The sequence below is a fragment of the Pseudopipra pipra genome, chromosome 15 (genome assembly GCF_036250125.1).
Source record: "Pseudopipra pipra isolate bDixPip1 chromosome 15, bDixPip1.hap1, whole genome shotgun sequence".
NCBI lineage: Eukaryota > Metazoa > Chordata > Aves > Passeriformes > Pipridae > Pseudopipra > Pseudopipra pipra.
Window position 1 is genome coordinate 9,425,626 of NC_087563.1, and position 15,132 is coordinate 9,440,757.

A 15,132-nucleotide genomic window follows, 5' to 3' on the forward strand; every position below is an offset into this window, starting at 1 on the left:
GGCACCATCATTTTGATGATGTGAAGCTCGGAAGAGCTGCATCTCAGAGCAGTTTGAGAGGCAGTAATGTTTCTCCATGTAGCCCAGGCTGCTCCCAGGTCTGTGAGGCACCAGAAGGGACTGGAGCCAGCCTGTCACATCCAGGCATTGCAGATTCCTGGTGTGATTCCCCAGCAATGACAAAACCTCTGGGACAAAGCCTGCTCAGCTTTGTGTCCCCACAGAGACATTGGGGATGGCAGTCAAACCCACCCAGTCCTCCCCTGCCCTGCATCTAGAGATCCATGCACAGAGCTAAAGATCCTCTGGGCTTTCCACTGACCTCCTGTCACTTCTTCTTCCCTACCCCATGTTCCCAGGAAGCCCCAGAGATCAATCTCATGCCATTTGGGGGGATAAGACTCATCAAAGCTGCCTCACACAAACAGAAGGGGAAGGCATCTGAGAGAGCTTGCAGCCAGCCAGCTCCCAGGGGTGATCCATTCCCCAAGGCAACATCTGGAGCCTCACCAGCAGCTGGCCTGCTCCCTCCTGATGGTCTTGGGAGGTCTGGAAGTATTTAACACCAAAAACTCAGGTCTTGTGTACCCTACCCTTTTTCCCTTAAAGTCTCTGTGGACAAGAGGCAATTTAGAACAAGGATATTTGAAGAAACGAGTCCAGAGGAACTGCTGACTGTTGCTAACTCTCCACTTCACTTTTTTTTTTATAAGTTCTATTTTACAGTCATGTCTGTTGTTTTCCTCATGGAGGATAAATGATCTGTTGACATCCTCAAGGCAGAGAAAGTTCCCAGTGGGCAGTTCTTCCTAAGAGACTGCAACAAAACCAACCTGACGTGGCATATTTAATATTTGTAAGGCTGAAAAAAAAATAAGCGTCAAGAAAAAAGCAACAGTAATTTTGAGGCTTCATAACAAAGCAGAACAGTAAGCACAAGTTACCCGACAAGTCACCTTTAGGCTACAGCCATCTATTTTTAATGACAAGGCTCAAATAAATTTTTTATCACTGTTGTCTTAGTGTAACCATCACTACAAAGCCTCTTGGAAATAAGAGGTGAGGGGGAGCAGGAGGAGATCCCAGTTGCCCAAGATAATGTATCTCCCATGCAGGCTGCTACTGTGAGGTGCCCTTGCTGGGTGCGACTTTCAGCCCTTCCTCAAACACTTGGGGCACCTGCAGAACTCCCAGATTCACAGGGATGGTTTGTAATGGCACAAGCAGCCATCCCAGCTCCTGCTAATCACACAGGATTAGCATTACTTCCCTGCCTCTGCAGGACAACTCCATCCATGAATGTCTGCTGAGAGACAAGCATGGAAAGGTCATTATACCTGCACTGAGCAGGGAGGAGAGACCCCTGCCAAAAAAGATTGCCTATCTGGCCTGTCTTCCTTCCTGCCACAGTGGTCCAGGGCCAGTTCACATGTTTCCCAGGACGGAGACTCCCACAGGGACATGTTCCTGCCTCACAGCCCCACCAGGGACCCCAAACTCCCCTGTCACTCTGCTTTCTTCTGCCTGAGCTACACACAATGGCCTGGGTGGGTGTCCCCAGTGCCACACACAGGGCTGTCAGCTCTGATGTCTGTTCAGATGTCCACTTCCTGCCTCCCAATTTTCATTATTTACAGGCACTAACAAATTCGCTTCTTCATGGAGCTGGGCCAAAACCAGCAAACGACTGCTCCTTCCCCCTCCTAAGGGCCCAGAGCCCAGCACACAGGGAAGGCATTACAACTATGTAACCTGGGGTCACATTTCACCCTGGACTCAATTACCAAGGGTTAAAAATGGAACAAGTCTTTACTTTCCCATAGGAAAGTTGCTCTCTGTTGCCCACTGCCTCCAGTGGCCTTCTGACACTTCTACAAAAAACAGCATCCTCCTCAGTTCTGGTTCATAGGGAATTTCTCCAGAGTGCCTTCCATGCTGGCGGCTCCCCAGCAGACAGATCCTCTCCAAGCCACCACATCCTGCTCACATGGAGCATCCCTGGGTGGCTGGTCCTGCTGTGGGGGGAAGCTCCCGTCAGCCTTCACACAACAGCAGCAAAACCAGGAAAATCATCACAGTCCTCCTGTAAAAACCTCTCACACAAAACCCCCTCCCATACAAGTGGCGCCAAAAGGAAGATGGAGATGATTTCTGCTGGGAAAGGGGATTCAGGAAAAATGCCTACAGGAGGGCATGACTGAGGTCAGCAGTTGGGGCCCCGCAGCCACATCAAAAACACTCAGTGAGAGGCTCTGCTCTCTTGCAGCACAATTTACTCTTCCCTGTCCCACCAAGATGCATCCACCTGAGGAAAGGACAGCCAAAAACACCTGAAACCATAACTGATCTACTGATAGGAAGGTCCTTGTCCCAGCACAGCTCGTGGGACCAGGGGACCTGTGACTCCATAAAGTCACATCTGGAAATGCACAGGGAAGCCCAGACCATCCATGGACCACAGCAGCTCCAGCCTGCTTCTTCTCTCTTTTACATCCTTGTTCTGGGACAGAGTTGTGTGCACCATGATCATGCTTTGTGCTTCTCACAATTACCCTCTTGTCACTTGGCTGATTTCACCACTTGTCCTGTGTCCCCTACAGGCCTGGGGCAAGCCACTGGCTGAGCAAACACTGCCCAAAGTGCTCTCCCTTTAACAAAGCCTGCCAGGCAATCAGGAGTGGGAGAAAGTCTTAATTTTCCCAAATCTCACCCCCAGAGACCCTAGAGTGCATGAGTTCCTGTGGGAGGAAAAATATTATATATATATATATATTTTATATATATATATATATATAAAAAATCGGGGCAGACAGTACACAGAGTGCCCAAAACACCCTTCAGCCCCTGCTTCTGCCCAGCACAGGAGGCACCAGAAGGTGCAGAGGGCACATGAAGCCACAGTCAATTCCAGCCCTTGCAAGAGCAGCACAGGGAGGGATTTTAAAACCCACGACTTGAATATAAGCAGAGGAAGCCCAGAGCATGTCCAGGGACAGCAACATGCGTGTAGAAAAGGAGAGGCAAGACCACATCTGTAAGTACAGCTGCCTCATTGTCTCAAGCCTCCAGGGGCAGAGGGGTCTGTTCAGCAAGAATTGAGCAGCTGCCAACCTCCTCTCTGCTTCCCCAAGCACCCAGTAGGCCCTCAGCCCCAGAGATTTTGGGATCACTGGGATCACAGGCGGCAGCAACAGCACATCCAGCTTATGTTAAAAGCCCACCCAATCCATACCAAGCAGGCCCCAGAGGGAGCATGGGCTGGTAATCCAGGGACTTAGAAACAAGTGCCACCTTGTACCTATTCACTGCTGGGCTCAGGGAGCCCACTCAGTCCCTCAGCTCATCTCCATGAGGAGCCAGATTGGTGCAGGGGCCAGAGGCAGAGCTCCACACTGACTGCAAACTGCTGCTGGCATCCCAACGGTGGGGATGTGAAAATCTGCCCCCTTGGAACACAGACAGCATCACCACCAAGCCCCTCACAGCTGCCTTCAACCCTGGTGCAGACGGGGCTCTTCCAAAGGGTCCTGTCTCAGAACACACAACCACACCAGCACAAGGAGGCACAAGTGCATTGGGTTTTCTGTGCACGGCACCACTTGTTTACCCCCCACTGCTGCTCCTTCTGCATCAGCCAGGTCTCCTCTAACAGCTTCAAACAGCGTGACGTGCATCAGAAGAAAAATGAGAGAGATGTTTTACTAGCACAGCCATTGGAAGCAGAGAGAGAAAATGCAGCAGCCCTCGGACTGGAAAGGCTGAGCCACAGTTTGGGAGGTTTCCCAGTTGGGCTAGGGGGCTCTGGAACCACTCATGCCTGATGCCTGGGCAGAAAAGATTATCTGGTGGAAAGAGGAAGAGCTCAATCCACAGACACACATTGCTGAGCCTTGTTTAGAGACACTGCTGCTGTCTTTGCCTGTCTTGTTTAGCTCATGCAGCCACACTACTGTGTGGAGCTGAGGGAGCCCCCTTTGTGCCCACCCGTGACAGCAAAGCCAGGCACTTAAGGAGCTGGACACTGTCCTGCTGGTCAGGGCTGGGACAGTCCATCCCTGCAGAGGTGCTCAGACACCCTGGCTGCCACCAAAACACACTTGGGCAGTGCAGAGGAAAGAAGAGGCACCACAGGACTCTCCTGGGGTGGGGGTTTGGGTCTCCCCTTGCTCACATGGGCAGGATGGGGGCCAGGTCTGCAGATGGTTGACACTCACTGCAGAGGCCAGGTTTCCAAGAGCTGGGACACATCTCCAAAGAGCTCAGCACCCAGCACAGGAGGGGTGCCAGGAAACCTGGCCCCCAGGATCCAGAATGCTTCATAAAAATACACACAGCAATGTCTATTCTGTCTCCCACACACACTGCAGCATACATAATTTCCACCACAGTAAGGGGAGAGATATACATCAATGGTCCTCTTTCATTTCTCTTGCTGAAAGCTGCTGGCTACAGAATTTGGCAGCCAGGGAGCTGATGGTACAGCTCACACAGCCACTCCAAAGGGGAGCATCAACTCCACACACGGTCCCATCCCTGGCCTCTGCCCTGTAGCAGGCCAGGCTCATTTCTATAGCTCATTAAAGAGGGATAAAAGTAACCTTTAAAGGTTGCTTTCATGTGAAACAAGTCTAAAACCAAACAATGACTTGGCAAAGGGTGAATTGGATTTTTAAAAGCAATGCATTTCACTGGAAATCTTATTTCTTTCTTCTTTTTTTTTTCCCTCTTTTTCTTCCTTTGAGCCTGATGGTGGATTATTTTTCCTTGACACAATCCCGCCTCCGCTGTGATAGATGACGGCACATTTAGCAGTGTTCAGCCAAAACTTTTTATCTCCATATGGAAGATGGATGGATGAGGACTCTGAAGCCCGCATCAATTCCTTCAAGAACAAACAAGGATCCAGCCCAAACCCCCTCCCAGGTTTGTTTAAAATACACAGAGCATAGGGCAGATGATGTGAACCTATAAAGCTCCATCTGGCCCCGTTTTCAGTGTTTATGAAGCAAAATGGAACGTGCACTGCCCGAGACATCCGGCCACCTCCCTGGAAAGCATGAGGGACAGCTGTAGCTTGGAGGGGCTTTGTGCTGGGGGCCAGGACTGCCTGCACCACCTGTGTCAGATGTATAACATGTCAAGCACTGCTCTGTGGGGCAGGGTGAGAGGCTGAGGAGATGTCCCCAGCCATCTGAGCAGGGATCACACACAGCTCCTTGAGGGCAGAGGCTGCAAGAGCCAGAGAAGAAGCCAAGTAGCTCTTGTATAAGAAATAACAGGCAATGCATCACTGCAGCAGTCCTTTCTAGGAGCACACAATGCAGGAGAGTCATCCTGGATAAGCAAAGCAGAGCAGGAGATCGTAGAATCACAGAATGGTTTGGGTTGGAAGGGACTTTAAAGATCATCTTGTTCCAACCCCCTGCCATGGGCAGGGACACCTTCCCCTAGACCAGGATGAGGAGGCCCTGGAGCAGCTCTGGACTTTGAAGGTTCCTCACCAGCATGGGCGACTTCCTTGCATCATCCCAGGTCAGACCCATTTGCTGAGGTGAGGGAGCAAGCAGGTGACATTCAGGATTTCAAGTGAGTAAAGGAAAATTCATCAGCATCACAGCTCATTCCTTCTTATCTTTACTTTTCATAAGAGCTGGGCCACAAGCCTTCAAAAAGCTTCTCTGAAAGCAGCTCAGCTCCATGTCCAGAAATGCCATATCCCACAGGACCACCTCCCAACCCCCTGACTATTCCCTTAGTTTCCCTTCCCACCTGAACCAAGAACTACAAAGAGCAGAGGTTATGGGTAGATTTCCTCCCCACAAGATGTTAGCAAAACTCCAGAGGAAACTTGCTGGGGGAGCACTAACCCTGAAGCAGGTTGGGTGGGAAGGACACAAGAGGTGAAGGGGGCTGAGAGTTGTACACCTGTAGGAAAACACTATGGACACATCCTGGCACAGGGCTCAGCAGCAACAGCCATTACACAAAACAACACATGCACCATAGCACTCACACACCTCATTAATAATGTCTAGAGCTCCCAATGCAACATGCCAGAGAAGTTACCTAACCAGCAATAAAAACTCCTTTGGCCCCGTCTCTGGTACAAAAGCCAACACTCTTCATCTCGTAAAATGCAAAAAGCCCCCAGATGTTTATAAAACTCCATTGGGCAGCTCAGTGCAAATGTTGTTTAGCATCAAAGCACTAGGGATCAAAACTGACCATCCAGCTGACAGGAGCTTTGTGGATGCTGTCATGTAGCAGCAGGATGATCCTCTCCAGCTTCCCTCAGCACCAGACCAGTGCCCTCCAGCCCCACACCTCCTGTCACACCAACCCACTGAACACATCTTTCAGAGCAATTCCAGCACCTACTGCCCAGCAAGAGCAACAGGCAGGAACTAGTTTAGAATATGGAATAAATTCCTCACAGTGAGGGTGGTGAGGATCTGACACAGGTTGCCTGGAGAAGCTGTGGCTGCCCCATCCCTGGAAGTGTTCAGGGTCAGGTTGGACAGGGCTTGGAGCAACCTGGTCTAGTGGAAGGTGTCCCTGTCCACAGCAGGGGGTTGGAAATAGATGGTCTTCAAGGTACCTTCCAACTCAAACCAACCATTCCATTCATTCTAATTACACATGTACATATGGGCACGTATGCACGGATGTATACACAGGTCAGTGGAAGATGCTGCCCACACGCAGCACATCCACATTGTGGATCCCAAATCACAGGAAGGCTTGCTGCATCCACGTGGCTCCTGCTGTTTCCTGGGGACTCTTTTGAAGGATGGAGTGCATGTGGGTGCTCTGCAGCCCACACCTGCAGGGCTGAGCACAAAGGCAGCTGGCACCACTCTGTGCCACAGTCAGCAGCACATTGTGAGGCTTTAGACAGAGGAGCTCCCCAGGGATCTCCCAGTGACAAACACCATCCCAGCTCCATGGCTAAGACCAGGCCAAGTAAACACAGAGTATATTTATTGCTCCTAGGAAACGCTTTCATTTTTCCCCCCCTCCTCCTCCATGTTCAATTCAAGATAGCAGCAGCGAGCTACGAAACACTCCCTCCATGTGGTGCTGTTAACCATGGGAAGTGAATGCATGCTAGCTTGGACAGATCATTATCCCTTCATGCACAGGGCTGAGGAAGGGGGTGGCAGTCTATAATGACGCTAATTAAGTCCTTAAGTGCCTTGGTAAAAAGCAGGTAAGACTTCAGCAAAGGCAGAATATTCCATTAGGGCAGGCTTCACCGTAGACACAATGCTGCATAATGGGATCCTGTAATTATGCCTGCACTGCAGAGACTTTTAAAAAAAGGAACCCTGTTTTACATTCTCTAATGCAAACAGCATGAAATGATGTTGCTTAGAAACCTTTACACTCCTACAGTGTGTGCAAAAAAGTTATTCCAGACATCTGTATTTAAAATAAAATTTAAAAACAATCCTACCGCACACACTCACATGGATCTTGGCTTCACATTGAGTGATGAAGCCTATGAAATGTCAGAGGAAATTTAAATTAAAAAAAAAATGACACATGCATTTAAAAACTTGAGCAGCTTGTTAAGTCATTTCAGGTTATGTCTGGTACTGTTCCACCTCACCCCTTCACACAGAGCTCCATCTCTGTGGATTGATGGTACCATTTGTACCAATCTAGACTGAGAGGCTCATAATTGTTTCCCATGTCAGGCTGACCTCAAATACCTGGAAAAGATTTTCTTTTTCTAGTGAAGTGACCCCGGGTTTCACTCCAGCATTGGCACACACAGAACAGAGCACTGTCCAGGTGCTGGAGCCACAGGAAAGCCCCTCTGGTACAGGCAATGGGACAATTTTATGCACAAGTCACACGGCAGGGCACAAGACCAAACACCCACTGCCGGTGGTCGCTGCTCGGTGCCTCACCTCAGGCTGAGCAGGGTGGAGGGACACAGTGGTGCCCTGAAATTTCCTACACCAAAGGCAATACAGTCACATCTGCAGCAGCCCATAAATAGCATTTTTACCAAGCATCATCCTGATACTTCCTCCTGTAACTTGGGCATTGCACCCCACAGGGATGGCAGGGCCCTCCGGGGAAAGCTTCGTCTCAATCCAGGTAGGCAGGTGGGGATGGGGCTTTCTGCACCCACGACACCACACAAAGTGGGAGGGACTGTCAGCTTCACTCCGTGTGCCCAAACCTAGCCCTGACCTGAGCCCCGGGCACAGCACAGCCCTGGGAGCCCCATCCAAGGCTGCCACTGCCTCCCACCCACCCATTGCTCTCCCCGCCATCTCCTCCTCCTCTCAGAAAAGGTCACCCCTCTTTGCCTGGCAACAGGAAGGAACGCTCGGCAGCAGGCATGGCTGATGGATGCGTCACAGCTGCCACCACGCTGTCACACGCCACGCAAAGGCCAGCAGCTACTACAAGAGGAGCGCTGGGGATGTGACAGACCTGAGACAGGGGGATGTGTCCCAGCCGGCTGCGCTTGGCACGACGCAGAAAACTGAGCTGATGTCTTGTCTCCTTTCCCGTGCCCAAACCCCACCGCTTGCAGGTTTCTAGTGGTTTTTTTTGACATTCCCTGCTGGCAAAGGGGGATGGAGACAGGAGATTGAGCCTGAGCACCTTCATCGACAGAGAAATGTAAATATCCTGAGGGATGGGCAAAAGTGGAAACTCCTGTCCTGTAGGGAAAGCCTTCACTGATGGGAGACTGAGTGCTGTGCCTCTGATGCAAAGGCCAGACTCAGCAAGGTCATCTGAACCGTGCTAACAAGTTGAAGTTGTGTCAGGAAAGGTTTAGGTTGGATATTAGGAAAAGGTTCTTCCCCCAGAGGGTGGTTGGACACTGAAGAGGCTCCCCAGGGCAGTGGTCACGGCCTCAAGGCTGACAGAGCTCAAGGAGTATTTGGACAATGCTCTCAAGGACAGGGTGGAATTGTTGGGATGTCCTTTCCAGGGCCAGGGGTCAGACTTTGATGATCCCTGTGGGTCCCTTCCAACTCAGGATATTCTACAATTCTATGAACAAGAACCCTGCATAAAGCAACTTCTTTCAGCTCTGCTGGTACCCAACCTCTCAGTTCTCTTTCAAGACTGCCTTGATCCTCAAGACTATAATGGCCAGAAGACATTTGTCTTAAAATCACCCTTCAGAACTGCCACTTTTCCCTCTATCCACTGCAAAGAACCTCCTCATAAGAGCATGTTAACTATTACAACACTGTAAATGACAGAGAAAGCGCTTTCTCTGCTCATGCTTTTCTGCTGATACCTGGGAAGATCCTTAGGCAGCATCATGGGTGAACTCCAGCTCCTGCAGGTGTTTCAGTCTCCTGCCAGGGAGCTCTTAGTGGTGGTACAGGTATCTACAAGCTTGACTCTTGTTCGCTACACGCTGCTTCGCCCACAGATGCCAAGGATCCAAATTTGGAGCCTCTTTCTCCCTATCCCCAGGCTTTGCAAATTCCTTTGCATTGCTCTGGGGCAGGAAGCAATGCCCTTTTGATCTACCCCACATGAGTTACATTTACTGGTTATTGCAAGCAGAAAAGAGCCAGAGCCAGACCAGAGGCAAAGGAACCAAACAGAAGGGTTTAACTTTTTGGTTTCCTGCTGCTGTTACAAGTCCTCCTGCAATCACAGGGAATGGATGGGTCTTGAGGCCAGAAATGCATAAAGCACTAAATCACAGGTTTTCAGCTCCCCGGTTTGTCCCCCCCAAAGAAGCAGCTTTGCCTTTATCACCTCTGGCTGTCACAGAATTGCCATCACCAGTAAGGCTGAAGGATCAGCACCTGCACTGAGCAATCAGCTCCCTGCAAGGCACTCCAAGGTTGGTCAGAGAAGAAGAGAGAAGGTGACAGGAGGAAAAGCCCTACAGTGGAGTGCACAGACCACCTGTCACCCCAGGGAAAGGGCTGTGTCCTGGATGGGTGAGAGCTCTCAGCTCTGAGACAGCACCAGGAGCATCAGGAGCTTACAGAGGGATCAGAAAGGAGCTCTTAGAAGAGGCACAGGGACAGCTCCCCTCCATGGACCCTTGGGCTTGTCCACATCTGCTCTCTGTGCCTCTCATCCCCCACCACTGGCACATGGAGTGCAGCAAAACTGCTCACACCTGGATGAACTGCTCACAAAGTGAAATCGAGCGCTAAGATGCTTTAAAGCCTTCTAGTAAAACAGGCATGAAAATTATTATCAAGTTGTGAGACTTTGTACGTCATCCAGAAGGCAGATGTTCGGCAGCTGCTGAAGGCAGAGGGTTGGCAAATTCCCCACTGCACACTGCTCTTGTCCAACTGGAGCAAACTGCAGAAACACATCCTTCCTGGGGGAATGTGCACAGAGCGTGGCCCGGGCAGCTCTCCTCTGCCAGCTGCTCTCCTCCCACTGAGGGAGACAACCAACCTACAGGCACATTCTTCTTCCATCTTTGATTGTTGCTAAAAATAATCAATACAAACTACGTGGCTCAGCCTGTTCTCACCATTGTTCATTGTGGGGTGAAGTCCAGATCAGATCGAACGCAATTCCATGTGCGGAGTGCTGCTGGTCTCCCAGGGCTCGTCTGGGAGCACAGTCAGTGTCTGTCTGTCCACCAGATACACACAGTGCTAATGGGCATGAATGTGCAGATAGATATAATGCACTGCACAGAAATGGAAAATGAAGCTAAGGAGCTGGGTTTCCCTGTGCACATGCAAGTAAGAAGTTGGAAATCCTGTGATCTTCAAAATAATGAATGTTCAACCCATTACATCCGTACAACATCAGTCATCTCCATGCTGGCATCTGCACAGCCACCTGAAAACTCAGTGTGTGCTCCCCAAATCTGCTGCTCATTATTGAAGTTTAGGTAAACGACAGCAGTTACATAGTTATTTTTCCTCCCAGTATGGTGAGACCAAACAATTAAAGGACAAGTCCCAAGTCTGAGAGATAATATTGCAAAATACAACATACTGGCAACTTCTGCCCATGCTCCAGAACAAACCTTAAAACAGCAAGGAGGTCTCATTTCTGCTTGCACTTCCACTTCGAGGGGCCAGAGCACATCTGATTTCTTATAAATAACTAAGCAAAGTACAGGTTTCATCTGGCTGCCCTCTGCATGGATAATGGATATTTTACAAGGGGAGCGGGGAGGTGAACAGCCAAGAGAAATAAAGTGAAAGTCTAAAACTGCTGTTAGAGATGGGAAGTCGGATGAGCAGCACCTGCAGAGCCCACGGGATCTCTTTACCTTCTACCCCAAGAAACCACTAATACCACTTGGGGTTATTTCTCCTGTGTGGTATTTAAAAGCCAGTTCTAAAGACTGGATTCAATCCCCACGGCAGTGCAGAATGTTCCCAACCAGCTCCAGCAAAGAGTTAAACACAGGAAACCTGTTGATTAATTTGCAGGCAACAAGCTGCACTAATAAAGCCCTGGGGACCTTAATCAAGCTGTTTGCTGGTTGCCAGACCAAAGCAGGAAGATGGGCAGAGCTGTCAGGATGGATTAGTGTTTGCCCACTGGGCTCCTGAATGAAAGAAAGTGGGGGAGAAGCACACACATAAAGGTCTTTTCCAGCCTGAATGGCTCCATGATTCTTTACATGCAGCTGCAGAACATGGAGGGGAAGTGATGTGCCTGGTGCTGGAAGGAGCAGGGCCCGAGGCCGGATGGCTGCGGAGCTCCAGCCTACACAGGGGAGGTAACTCAGGAGATGGGTTTGGATCTTGGGTTTCACGTTCACCTCCATTGTTTGCAATTCCTTCCGAAAAGCTGGGAAGGAGAAATTTCTTCCTTTTTCTATTTAAAAAGATCCTGTGCTTTTCCATTCAGTAATTTTTCCTGACCTTCATTCTGCTCCTATTCCATGGAGAGCTGAATGAAATAAAGTTGTTTATGACTGACCCCATTTTGAAATGTTTTGGTGGCACACATTGGGGTAGGATGTTTTGCAAATTCAGCTTAAGTTCAAAAAGAACCATTTCCTTTCATTATGACAAGGTTTGACTTGGGTGCATTTACTGTTCTGACACAGCACCATTGGGTTAAATGCAGCAGAATTCAAACAAACCCTCTGCCTTCCCATCCCTTAACCAACTGCAAGGAACCCAAGTGGAATCAGTACCAGAATAAGTAAGAATTACAGATATGAACTATGTTTCTGGTTATTTGCATGTTTTAAGCAGCTAAACTTTATTTAACCTGATAATCCTTTCCATCAGAAGCATGTCCCTGTGTGCTGCCAGGGAGCATCTGTCTTGGGGTTCCAGTCCAACAGGCTGTTGTATGTCCAAGAGGATGTACAGAGCTTGTAAAACACCTGACTCTATACAGGAATCAGCATGGAAACCCAAAAGATTGATTTTATTTAGCTAAAATTTAACAGACCAAAACAAAGAAGGAGAGAATTGCTCAGCTGTGTATCTTACTTACACAAGGCCATTTCCCCCACCAGCTTTCTGCTGTTCCAGCCAGCAGGAAAGAAATATCCTGTGGGCATTCCTGCAGCTGGTGTAAGTTGCTATAGATCCACTCATCTCAGCACAGCTTTGATAATTTACACCCACCAAAGATCATCTTCTCCTGTGTTTACAGCTCCATCAAACATCACAAGGGACACAAGCAGGATGTTGACACCTCATGACTTGTACCCATGGATGAAGGGGATGGTGAGCACTAAGAAAATGCAAATGCAGCTGAGGATTAGCAAAAGCAATTATGAAAAACAAGTAGTGGAAATAATGATTCATCAGGAATTGAATCTGATGTTGAGCCCAGTCCTGCACTCGGTGGGTGAGGATTCCAGGCCTATAGGAACAATTTTTAAAACTATTTAAATGAAAAAAAAAATGCCCATTGCTAGCTTTACAATAGCATGTTTTTGTCTACCCTATCTTACAGACAGCTCAGGACCCTGGAAAACACATCCTTCTCACCCCACAGATACTCCTCTCCCCACCAAAACTTCGAGTCAAAAAGAAACACTGCATAACATTGAAGCCAGATAGGAAGATCTGTGTGAAAGTTTACATCAAGCCAGAGGCCAGACTGAGTGGTTCAGTCTCTCTGAACAAAAATACCATAAATATACCTGCCTATATTATTTCCTAGCTGATCTCCGAGCACTTTCAATATACATTAGAAAATAATGATGTCACAGTAGCCCCATTAATTGCTGGAAAACACAGACACACAGAAACACAGATGACCTTGCTCAAGGTCAGGTATTCCTGAGACAGCACTGGATGCTCTCAGCCACCATCTCCTCCACCTCGTGGGGAAACGCACCAGGCATTTCCCCAAGCACAGCCCCAACAGCCAAATGCCATGTCAGCTCTAGCCAAGGCTGAAAGGATGTTCTCTTTGGGTACAGACATCAACAACAGGTCTGTGCCTTGAGCTGGAGAGAACCTGATAACCAGAAACACCCTCTCATGAGACAATATTTCCATTGCTTTCACTGGGAATAGGATCAGATCCAAAGCTGGGGAAAGGCTGGCACAGAACCCTGACAAGGGCTGAGGGCCATCAAACCTGGGTTAGCTCTCTTCACACCAACTGAGCAAAACAACCTTGCTCCGTTAGTGTCCGTCCTCCATCTGCAAAGATTCAGGTTAAAACATTACAATTACAGGATAAAGTCAAGTGTCAAGTGAGTCACTACCATAAAGATGAAATAAGATAGCTCGACTTGAATCCCTCCACCCCACTCCAGGGTCAGCAGCCAAAACATTTCCCCCATCAGCTGCAAATTTCCTGCACTGCCAGTGAAATCACAAGCAAAAAGCCAATATTAGCTTTTTCCCCTCAGTGTTCAAAGTTGGATTCCCACAGGCTGTAATTTCACCACCCCTCAGATAACTCCAAACCCTGCCAGAAATACGTTAACGCCACACTGACACACTGCATCTGCCCAGCTGGTTCAGCTCTGCTGAGGCCACTGAGGAAGGACTGTGCTGGGCTGTGTACTGGGAACAACTCCTGTTACTCTGCCTGGAGTAAGGAGAGCTGGCGAGGAAGGGTTGGTCATATGGACTCAGATTTTTCCTTCCAACAGCTCAGACAGAGGCACATGAATCTCCCTGAGGGAGAAACATGGGCCCGAGTACAAGGCAGAAGTTTCTAACATCAGCTCTCATGTCACAGTGAGACTGGTGGAGTTATACTGATGAGCAAACTACATGGGATCACCAGATAATGGGCTTCCTGGAAGTCCCTCACCTTCTTATATTTCCTTTGATGCAGCTAAGTGTCCAACTGGGGTCTTATCCAGGATCTAACCCATGTTTGTCAGCCCCTGGGTGCAAAGCCACCAGGGAGAACCTCTGGGAAGGGGAAGAAAGAATATCCTTCAGGGCATTCATGCCCTTACAAGAAGCACCTGGTACATGCCACAGACATGGACCATCAAGCAGGTTTAGTATCAAAGTGAACAACAAAGTGATCAGTGCCACCAAAAACCCTCAGCATCCAAGCTCCCCGTGCAACCAGTGCAGGAGGGTCCGTGTCATGGCCACACAGGTTGTGGTTGCTGACAAAAAGCCAGCTCTGCTCATAGGCTGCCTCAGCCCTGAGCTTCGCTGCTCAGTCCCCTCTTGTGGTCAAATTATTTCTTAGTCACCAAGGCACCATGTCCCCAAAGCTGTGGGTAGGCCATGGGAAAGACAGAACTACTGATCCTGTTCCAGCTCCAGTTCTATTTAATAGTCCCAAGGGTCACAGTAGTTCTGGGACAAAACCCCAGGCAACACTGTCATCAAAGAGGAGAAAAAGCCTGGCTAGCCAAGAGTAAATCAATGGCAACAATTGAAATGCAATTTCCTAGCAAAAAGCCAGAACATAAAAACAGCAGGGGCAATCCATTATAAGATAGATAAAGATAATTCAGGGGAGACAAAAATCAGTAGGGAGAGGGGTGGGGAAAAAACCAATGTTCAGAGCTTAGATCACTTACTGCAGCAGAAAAACAATATAAAAATACAGAATATAATCTTACTGAAGCCAGTGGAACATTACCATGAATTATAGGCTCCAAATAGCTGAAAACAAAATCAAACAGGGAGTTCGTTTACAGGAGAATTGCAGATGACTCTGTGGGTCACCTCGATATCCAGCAGTTATGGAAGAAAAGGA

General features: G+C 48.9%; 1 long non-coding RNA gene across 3 annotated transcripts; it reads left to right on the plus strand.

Annotated features, from left to right (window-relative positions):
* The first annotated feature begins 8,391 nt into the window (after window positions 1-8,391).
* Window positions 8,392-13,109, plus strand: LOC135422310 (uncharacterized). Of its 3 annotated transcripts, XR_010434423.1 has the most exons (4): window positions 8,392-8,643; window positions 11,609-11,701; window positions 12,595-12,788; window positions 12,901-13,109. It is a non-coding gene; the product is annotated as an uncharacterized LOC135422310 (long non-coding RNA). The 3 variants fall into 3 exon arrangements; XR_010434422.1 differs by lacking the exon at window positions 11,609-11,701 and having other exon boundaries at window positions 12,595-12,792; XR_010434421.1 differs by lacking the exon at window positions 11,609-11,701.
* Window positions 13,110-15,132: the final 2,023 nt, after the last annotated feature.